Source organism: Gymnodraco acuticeps, unplaced genomic scaffold (genome assembly GCF_902827175.1).
Source record: "Gymnodraco acuticeps unplaced genomic scaffold, fGymAcu1.1, whole genome shotgun sequence".
NCBI lineage: Eukaryota > Metazoa > Chordata > Actinopteri > Perciformes > Bathydraconidae > Gymnodraco > Gymnodraco acuticeps.
The window spans coordinates 9,184,964-9,195,826 of record NW_022992351.1 but is presented as its reverse complement, the minus strand read 5'-3'; the positions used below and the strand labels follow the sequence as shown (position 1 = coordinate 9,195,826).

Genomic DNA, 10,863 nt, shown 5'->3' with positions numbered 1-10,863 from the left:
ATAGTTCATGTCTGGGCATGGCACTGTTTAGAAAACCTAGATAGGAGAATTTAAAGTTAAAGTTAAATTGTTGGAGGAGCCTGTGACCTAAGATTTTCATCGTCATAATGTTCGTATGACCAATAAAAGCCTTGAACCTTGAACCTTAAAGAGTGAATAATTAGAAACAGCATTGATTACCATTACCAGACAGAAAATAGAAATGTACAAAACATACTCTATTGGCAATGTAATGAGGAACCCCGCATTCCATTTTAGGAAGAAAACATGGATCTGATTAAGCTGATTATTATAAGGAAATTGGCAGCCCTGAAGCAGACTGGAGACTGAAGAATGTTTTCATCACAAAACCAGGCATGTCCTTCTGCATTACATAATATAAAAGTCTGTTTACGTAACAAGGTTGGCTGCCACACTTGCCTGGAAAAGGTTGAAAAGCCACCTCTCCATTATTGTCTTCTCTGTCCATCACGTGTGTGCATGGCTCTGTGTCTCTGTGACTGCAGGTTAAAAGCATCCTTGAACTTTATACAGCTATATCTCTGTCAATTGTACTGCCAATGAAAAGAAAAACAACTAATGGAAAGGCTGAAGGTATTGCTGTTGTGTAGGTGTAATTGTGTAATGAAGTCATGGGGGTGAAGTTTAATCATGAACAAACATGCTCCATTTATTTGGGTTTCATGTTTTTTTCTCAGGTTAACAACATTGAATATGGAGATATCTATTGTATATCAGCTTGAACATATCTTGGAAATCATCAAGGTTCATAATCAAATCAGTTTTCTACATATTTATTAGAAAAATCCAATAATTAATTAAAGGTTATTTTTCCAAACAGCTATCCATTTTACCCTCCAGGCTCACCCCTCTGTTAAAATGGCATAATCCAGAGTAATGTGAAGCACAGTGGGCTGTTGGCCGATAGGGGGCACTATATGAATGAGAGAAAGAGAAAGCACAGTGCTGTAGCCTACAATAAAATCAGGTAAAGAATGCTGCTGCATGTTCTGTCATTAGGTGTGCTGCAGTCCACCTGCTGAGCTGTTTCATAACAGTATGAAACATGCTCAATGCAGGTTTGTTTCATGTGAGCAATCAAAGGGAAACAAAGACACTGCCATCTCTTTAAAACAATCACCACTGAATATGTTCACAAGGATAAAGACAATTTGCTCACTGATCATTACAGTGGCTACTTTCAATTTGGTAAGATTTAGCCTGGTAGACCTGATAGAGTATATTGCAGTCCAATTTTCACTAATTTCTTCAAGTAAGGGTTGTGTCAAATTTGCCATTGCTTTCTGTCTAGCAGGCCGGTTCACTTATATGGAATAAAGCCAGTATTGTTAATCACAGCTGTGTGTGACAAGTATTGTCTCCCAAGAGAGAGGTTTGTGGTATGACCGCAGCATCAGGTGGAAGCTAGATTAAGTTATTAAACTCCTCAGTCATCTTTATTCAAGAGGTTGGCTGGGTAATGAGTCCAATTACAAACAGGTATTTTTCTTGCTGTTTTTTTACGTCAGTTCATGTTAAAGATTTGAGTACACTCTAGATACAAAGCTGTGTTTTTAATGTAATTCACATATTATTGTTAGACTGCTGCTCAGGACGTGGATCACACTGTCCTTGTTTGACATCAGTCTCACTATCCTGGTATATTTGTTGTTTTTATTCTCAGAGATTGGTGAATGATGTACTCTCCAGCATAACTTCACCCAACTTCCCCCTAAGCAAAGGTTGAATGAGTCAATGACAACAACACAAGAACAAAAAACAGAGAACTGTATATAAAAAGTACAAGAGGTATACAACAAAAGTATACATTTAATTAAAAAAGTAAACCAACATAGCAATGTTAAAACAGCAATATAAGAAAAACTACACAGCAATAGAGTAATACATGTAAAGTGAATATGAATTCAAACTAATAACAGTGACTACAAAGTGGCTAAAATGGAGCAAGATATTTAAAACTAATAGAAATTAGGCTAATTATGCACATAACATTGAAAAACCCGTAATTTTTTAAATTTTAAATAGCCCAAATGTGTATAATAATACAAATGTGGTAGGATACTAAACAATATCTTAATAATAAACCTAATTTCCCGAGTTGCAATGCACTGTTGTTATGTAAGCAGGTTTTGTAACCCCGAACAGTTAGGATGCTCGTGCACTTCCGGAACTTTCGTAATGGCTTTTTGTGCAGAGCGCGTGCAGGGACCATCAGCACCGACCCTCCTCTTTTAGCAAGAAACTGATGAATGAGTGGAAGCGACCGGGCCTGCCTTGCATCTCATTACCACTTCACAAATATTAGCTTTTTCTCTCGGAGGGACTCCGCGCAGACACGGAAGGTGAGCCCCACACCGGGTTTTAATGTCCGCTTGAAAGTGTTTTCTTTCGGTTTTTTCTCTTTCCATTTTGCCTGGGCGTTAATTCAGCCGCAGACAATAGAGGAGCACGCTGCACTTGTGCCCCTCCGCTTCTTCCTGACTGCATTGCTTATACATTCTGCTTCCGTGTTATGAAAGATGCGAGCACGCTGCTTTCTTTTTCGCCTGTTTTCTTTCCTAACCCTGCTGGGGTCTACATAAACGCAGCGGGGCTCACGGAGACCACACCGCCGGGCTGACAGACACCTCTGCGGGGTTAGTATTGCCCAGCTAACTGCAACGAGAGCCTAATGTGTTACCTAACAGTCTGCTAGGCTATGAGGGCAAACTAAAAAAGGGGTCTGGCTTATATAAAGAGTTATGTAAACTGAGGCTTTAAATATACATTCCCATCATCACTCAAATTAGTTAGTTATTTTTAGTTGAATCCCTGAATAAGCTCTGGAAGTCTTTTAAAGCCCATTGGGTTGCAGTTCAAAGGTTAAAGATCAGACAGTGAGCCTAAAGGGTGGCTCCCTGCTCAATAGCACGTTGTATTTGAGGTAATACTCATCCTTATTGGTAGAATTGGTTGTATTTGCAAAGATTTGAGCCAAGTAATAGTAGGACATAAAATGGTCAATGACTTAAAGTGCTGTTAGTTAAATATGTTTTCTGTGTACTCCGACTGAAAGGATTGGAATGTCACCACCACAACTTTAGACAGGTTATCTAAACAGCCAACAGAGATGTGTATCAAGTAGGAGCTCAGGTGTGTGTGTGATCAGCTGATTTACCACTTTCTGGAGAACTAGCTTTCAATGAGCCTGAAATACTGTGCTATACAGACATGAAGTTGAGAGAGTCATGCCCTTTAATCAATACCCCACATGTCTTCTAGTTGTTAATGTTACTTTGCGGGTGACGTCTTCTGTAGGTTTGATTTTTTCCATCTTCATCAAACATACAGAACAATGGAGGGAAATGCTGTTAACTTAATCTTTTGTCAGTGTAAACTCATGCTGGAAACAGTTAGCCTGCTAGCCTAAACATCCCATTACTTCCACTTAGCAATGTAGTTGGGTAGCTTGCTCTGAGTACTTACATTGCAACTAGGTCTACATACTTGACTAAATTTGGACCTAACTTGTAACTTGAGTCGTGCAAACATGGCTTCTAGTTGCAGGGCATTCTGGTCAATTGGTGTTTCAGTGGGTATTCAATAGGCGCTTTCACACCGGAGTACCTTTCCCAGTATAGTTCCGATATAGTTCCGAAAATGTGCTTTCACACCAAAGAAATCCGGAACTAGAACTTAGTTCATGAGAACCTTTTCAGTCCCTGCTAGAGAGCAGGTACTTTCATGATAGAAAAAGGTTCCCATTTCTGATTGGCTGGGCGGATTGCAAACCACGCCCCGTAAAACTCCCAAAAAGTTTTGTGAAGCCGCCATTTTATTTGCTCGCATTAGCATTATTAGCATTAGCCCAGCGCACCAACGGAGAGAGACTAACTTATGGCAACACAAAAAGAAACATGGGAGCGGTGGAGTGATGAGAAGGTTCTGGCGATTTACTTGGAAGGCTTCAGAGTAAATGAAGCCAGTCCCCGACTTCGGGTGGCAGTATACGCCGTGAAGTTGTTTCCGGCCTGCTAGTAAACCCGAAGAAGAAGAAGGAGAAGGTGGTGACGTCAGCATTTGCCTAATCCTCCCTCAGGGACTTATTCCGGTGTGAACGCGATCTGCTCTTTAGTTCATCAGAACTAAAGAGTTCTGATTAACTAAGTACTGGGAACTAAGTACAGCAAAGTACTTGGTGTGAAAGTGCCTTATGTTGACTTTCTGTCTGTATAGCTGTTGAATATACAGTGGGGAAAAAAAGTATTTAGTCAGCCACCAATTGTGCAAGTTCCTGAGAGGCCTGTAATTTTCATCCTAGGTACACTTCAACTATGAGAGACAGAATGGGGGGAAAGAATCCAGGAAATCACATTGTAGGATTTTTAATGAATTAATTGGTAAATTCCTCGGTAAAATAAGTATTTGGTCACCTACAAACAAACAAGATTTCTGGCTCTCACAGACCTGTAACTTCTTCTTTAAGAGCCTCCTCTGTCCTCCACTTGTTAACTGTATTAATGGCACTTGTTTGAACTCGCTATCAGTATAAAAGACACCTGTCCACAACCTCAAACAGTCACACTCCAAACTCCACTATGGCCAAGACCAAAGAGCTGTCAAAGGACACCAGAAACAAAATTGTAGACCTGCACCAGGCTGGGAAGACTGAATCTGCAATAGGTAAGCAGCTTGGTGTGAAGAAATCAACTGTGGGAGCAATTATTAGAAAATGGAAGACATACAAGACCACTGATAATCTCCCTCGATCTGGAGCTCCACGCAAGATCTCACCCTGTGGGGTCAAAATGATCACAAGAACGGTGAGCAAAAATCCCAGAACCACACGGGGGGACCTAGTCAATGACCTGCAGAGAGCTGGGACCAAAGTAACAAAGGCTACCATCAGTAACACACTACGCCGCCAGGGACTCAAATCCTGCAGTGCCAGACGTGTCCCCCTGCTTAAGCCAGTACATGTCCAGGCCCGTCTGAAGTTTGCTAGAGAGCATTTAGATGATCCAGAAGAGGATTGGGAGAATGTCATATGGTCAGATGAAACCAAAATAGAACTTTTTGGTAAAAACTCAACTAGACGTGTTTGGAGGAGAAAGAATGCTGAGTTGCATCCAAAGAACACCATACCTACTGTGAAACATGGCGGTGGAAACATCATGCTTTGGGGCTGTTTTTCTGCAAAGGGACCAGGACGACTGATCCGTGTAAAGGGAAGAATGAATGGGGCCATGTATCGTGAGATTTTGAGTGACAACCTCCTTCCATCAGCAAGGGCATTGAAGATGAAACGTGGCTGGGTCTTTCAGCATGACAATGATCCCTAACACACCGCCCGGGCAACGAAGGAGTGGCTTCGTAAGAAGCATTTCAAGGTCCTGGAGTGGCCTAGCCAGTCTCCAGATCTCAACCCCATAGAAAATCTTTGGAGGGAGTTGAAAGTCTGTGTTGCCCAGCGACAGCCCCAAAACATCACTGCTCTAGAGGAGATCTGCATGGAGGAATGGGCCAAAATACCAGCAACAGTGTGTGAAAACCTTGTGAAGACTTACAGAAAACGTTTGACCTCTGTCATTGCCAACAAAGGGTATATAACAAAGTATTGAGATTAACTTTTGTTATTGACCAAAGACTTCCACCATCATTTGCAAATAAATTCTTTAAAAATCAGACAATGTGATTTTCTGGATTTATTTTTCTCATTTTGTCTCTCATAGTTGAAGTGTACCTAGGATGAAAATGACAGGCCTCTCTCATCTTTTTAAATGGGAGAACTTGCACAATTGGTGGCTGACTAAATACTTTTTTGCCCCACTGTACATGTAAAATGGCAGCTTCTGACAGAAAGCCTTGTTTGATTTTAAAAGACAAAACATTTAGTTAGTTGTTGAGTTTAAGCTTTGGTTGAGTTCTTTGATCCCCTAAAAGTACATTGGTGTGTTTTTACTTGAAACAATGGCTTTGATTTGGCAAAGATGTATCACACTGCAGCTTTCACTGTTGTCTTTTAAATCTGCGGGAGTTTTGTAACCCTGACCAGGCATTTTGGTTCCAAGTCACATAATGTATCACGGTGATCGACCCGTGGCAGGAAGATTATGTTCTAATGGTCTGATTCTCCGGCTTTTCTGTCTGCCTCCGCTGTCAGTGTTGATCCTGAGACTTTCTTTTAGTCTGACCTTGGATCAGGTATCCAGTGAACCACTTCAGCCAGATGCAACCTTAGCTGATGAAACCGTCTCGCTTTCGGTCTCTTCTGTTCAAAACTTTGGGTTATTCTTCAGGCAACTTCAGACGAACGGAGTGAAAAGAGGTTGCATAAAGTGTGTTTACTGTCGTCATTGGGAAAGGTTAGCTTGTTTGTGTGCTTTCTTTAGGTGAAGGTTAGTCTGTAACCTGAAGTTCCAGTATTTTGTTATATACCGTGGACTCATGGGGTGATATGTGTGAAGGTCACAGTACAGTTTTGCTTACATCAGACTGTCTGGAATGGATGATTTGCACTCTTGGCATGCTAAAGCTAGTATTTAGATTAAAGAATGTCAAAGAAATTATAATGCTTCTCGACTTGTTGCATGCTTGAAACAACAGTCAAGGTGTTTGGTTTTGGTCCTGTTTTAGATTATTTTCTGTTTCATTTGAAAAGGATGATCTACTGTGGCCCTCTCCTCTTCACCCTGTAATCACTGCCTCAGTCTGTTCCTGCTACCCAGCTCAGCAGGAGGCAGAGTGCAGGAACAGAGAGCTCACAACAGACAGGAGTGATGGAGGCTACCGCTGATCTCCTTGACGGTTATGCACATTAATGTCTGACTTTATTTAATGTGGTTGTATATGATAGTGGGGGAGTGTGCAAAGCTTGACGGCATGGTTGGAAATATCAATCAGACCTGCAGTGTCCATCCATCCATCCATCTTCTCCCGCTTATCCGTGGTCGGGTCGCGGGGGTAGCAGTTCCAGCAGAGAGCCCCAAACTTTCTTTTCCCTGGCGACATCAACCAGCTCTGACTGGGGGATCCCAAGGCGCTCCCAGGCCAGCGAAGAGATATAATCCCTCCACCTGGTCCTAGGTCTACCCCTTGGTCTCTTCCCAGCTGGACGTGCCTGGAACACCTCCCTAGGGAGGCGCCCAGGTGCATCCTAACTAGGTGCCCGAACCACCTCAACTGGCTCCTTTTCGACGCGAAAGAGGAGCGGCTCAACTCCGAGTCCCTCCCTGATGACCGAACTTCTCACCTTATCCCTAAGGGAGACACCAGCCCACCCTGCGGAGAAAACCCATCTCGGCCGCTTGTATCCGCGATCTCGTTCTTTCGGTCATGACCCATCCTTCATGACCATAGGTGAGGGTAGGAACGAAAATGGCCCGGAAGACCGAGAGCTTTGCCTTCTGGCTCAGCTCCCTTTTCGTCACAACGGTGCGGTAAAGCGACCTGCAGTACCGCTCCCGCTGCTCCCGATTCTCCGGCCCATCTCACGCTCCATTGTTCCCTCACTCGAGAACAAGACCCCCGAGATACTTGAACTCCTTCACTTGGGGTAAGGACTCATTCCCTACCTGGAGTGGACAGTCCATCGGTTTCCTGCTGAGAACCATGGCCTCAGATTTGGAGGTGCTGAATCCTCATCCCGCCGCTTCACCACTCGGATTGCGAACCGATCCAGTGAGTGCTGAATGTCGGCAGACCGATGAAGCCATTAGAACCACATCATCTGCAAAAAGCAGTGGTGGCAATCCTTAGTCCACCGAACTGCAGACCCCCTCCCCCACGACTACGCCTCGAAATCCGATCCATGTATATTACAAACAGGATTGGTGACAAAGCGCAGCCCTGCGGAGGCCAACCCTCACCGGAAATGGGTCCGACTTACTGCCGAGGACCCGACACAGCTCTCGCTTTGGGAGTACAGAGATGGATGGCCCCTGAGTAGAGACCCCCTCACCCCATACTCCTCCGCAGCACCTCCCACAGTAACTCCCTGGGAACTCGGTCATACGCCTTCTCCAAGTCTACAAAACACATGTAGCCGGATAAGCGTACTCCCAGGCCCCCTCCAGGATCCTTGCGAGAGTAAAAAGCTGATCCGTCGTTCCACGACCAGGACGGAATCCGCATTGTTCCTCCTCAATCTGAGGTTCGACAATCGGCCTGACTTTCCTTTCGAGTACCTTAGAGTAAACTTTCCCGGGGAGGCTGAGTAGTGTGATGCCTCTGTAATTGGCACACACCCTCTGATCCCCCTTTTTAAATGGGGGAACCACCACCCCGGTCTGCCACTCCTTCGGTACTGTTTCCGACTTCCACGCAACGTTGATGAGACGTGTCAACCATGACAACGTCCCTCAACACACCAGAAGCCTTCAGCATTTCCGGGCGGATCTCATCCACCCCCGGGGCTTTGCCACTGTGGAGTTGTTTGACGACCTCAGTGACCTCCCCCCGGGAGATTGGTGTTGATCCCCCGTCATACTCCAGCTCTGCCTCTAACATAGAGGGCGGAGTTGTCGGGTTCAGGGAGTTCCTCAAAGTGTTCCTTCCAACGCCCTAACACCTCCATCAGTTGAGGTCAACAACGTCCCATCCTTACTGTACACAGCTTGGATGGTTCCCTGCTTCCCCCTCCTGAGGTGTCGGACAGTTTCCAGAACAACTTTGGTGCCGCCCGAAAGTCCTTCTCCATGTCCTTCTCCGAACTTCTCCCACACCCGCTGCTTTGCCTCGGCCACGGATGAGGCTGCTGCCCTTCGGGCCTGTCGGTACCTTGCAACTGCCTCGGGAGTCCCCCGGGATAACAAATCCCTGAAGGCCTCCTTCTTCAGGTCGGACGGCTTCCCTGACCACCGGTGTCCACCAGGAGGTTCGAGGGTTACCGCCCCTTGAGGCACCTAGGACCTTGAGACCACAGCTCCCCCGCCGCGGCTTCGGCAATAGAGGCTTTGAACACCGACCACTCTGGTTCAATGTCCCCAACCTCCACAGGAATGCCCGAAAAGCTCCGCCGGAGGTGTGAGTTGAAGGCCTCCTGAACTTGGGCCTCCTCCAGACGTTCCCAGTTCACCCCGAACTACACGTTTGGGCTTACCAGGTCTATCCAGAGGCTTCCCCCGCCACTCGACCCAACTCACCACCAGATGGTGATCAGTTGACAACTCCGCCCCTCTCTTTACTTACCCGAGTGTCCAAAACATACGGCCTCAGGTCCGATATACGATAACGAAATCGATCATGGACCTTCTGCCTAGGGTGCTCTGGTACCACGTACACTTATGAGCATCCTTATGTTCGAACATGGTGTTTGTTATGGCAATCCATGACTAGCACAGAAGTCCAGTAACAAACCACCACTCCGGTTCAGATCAGGGGGGGCCGTTCCTCCCAATCACGCCCCTCCAAGTTCTCCATCATTGCCCACATGTGCGTGAAGTCTCCCTGCAAGATTAAAGAGTCCCCTTCAGGAGCCCCATACAGGACTCTTTCCCAGGGTCTCCAAGAAGGCCGTATACTCTGAACTGCTGTTGGGTGCATAAGCACACACAACAGTCAGAGTTTTCCCCCCCATAAAACCCGCAGGCGTAGGGAGGCGACCCTCTCGTCCACTGGGGTAAACTCCAACAAAGAAGCACCTAACCGGGACTTTGTGAGTATCCCCACACCCCCGGCGCCTCACACCTTGAGCAACTCCGGAGAAGAATAGAGTCCAACCCCTATCCAGAAGTAAGGTTCCAGAGCCGACCTGCAGTGTGATAGATAAAAGTTACAACTACTTGTAAGTAAAGAGATATTTCACATTTTAGCAAATAAAAGTTAGTTCTGTAAGTGGGAGATGAAGAGAATTCATTGTCTTTGGTTAATCGGTACAATTATGTAAGGAAATGATTTTAACGCAAACTTTTGTCAGTGTTTGAACAAGTGATGCGAAACGGCACCACTCCTATTGGGAAAAATGCAATGGTATTTTCAATATTATTTTTTTTCAGATTTGTTAAGTTACAATCAAGAAAAAAGAGCATGAATATTGATGGAACATAGGACATACAAAATGGTTTTAATTCACTTATAATTTCTGTCATATTTCGATTTTTGGTTTAGTGCAATTTTGCAAACCAAAATCCTTTTCGAAAAAAGGAATTTGAAAAATGTTGCAGTGAGCAGAGATGTAAAGAACCCTGATCAGCCCTGCATTGGAAATGCAAAGTCTTGTTTGGAATTAGAGAGATTTGAAACAAACCAGGGCTCACCCTGGGTAAGCTGCATCTTGAAATTAGAAAGATGGATTATTGAACAAATTCCTGTACACTAAGACAGCGTAGACCTTTATTGTTATATAGGAAGAAAAAACCGATACATGTGATTCCCTATTAAATAGAAACCAATGCCTACAACTTTCTATAAGCCATACTGTAAATGAGGACAAGAAGGGAGGCAGTGTGGGTCTCCCTGACCTTACACCATGACACAGTGGGGAGGGGCTGACCTCCTCTCCTTGTAAAACTGTCGGAGGGTGAGTGAAGCTGGGTGGAGCGGTCTGACTGACCTCCACTGCTAATATTAAGAGAACTGAAACATCACAGCGGGAATGTGGATTAAAGTCGAGATTTATTTAAAGTGTTTCCCTCCGTATGGCCTGAGAGTTGAATTCTCTGAAGCAGAAAGGGAGAGGGGAATATAGGGCAGAGACTCTCAGACCTCCACTGCTCCTCATGTTTTAGTCATTCCTAAAACAACATGTAGGGAGAGGATGGACTGCTGTGTCTGACCTACTAATACTTCTACGTGTTCACTTACTATAACTTTTAAATCTTTAATGGGGGAGTCTGCTATTTCTAGTTCACCTCTCTCCTCAGA

General features: G+C 44.9%; 1 protein-coding gene across 1 annotated transcript in view; it reads left to right on the top strand.

The window, feature by feature from the left end:
* The first annotated feature begins 2,211 nt into the window (after positions 1-2,211).
* LOC117541769 (helicase ARIP4-like) overlaps positions 2,212-10,863 on the top strand; it is a 97,124-nt gene continuing 88,472 nt past the window's right edge. The window contains 1 exon segment of the mRNA XM_034208945.1: positions 2,212-2,363. The gene's annotated coding sequence lies outside the window, so the exon portion shown is untranslated.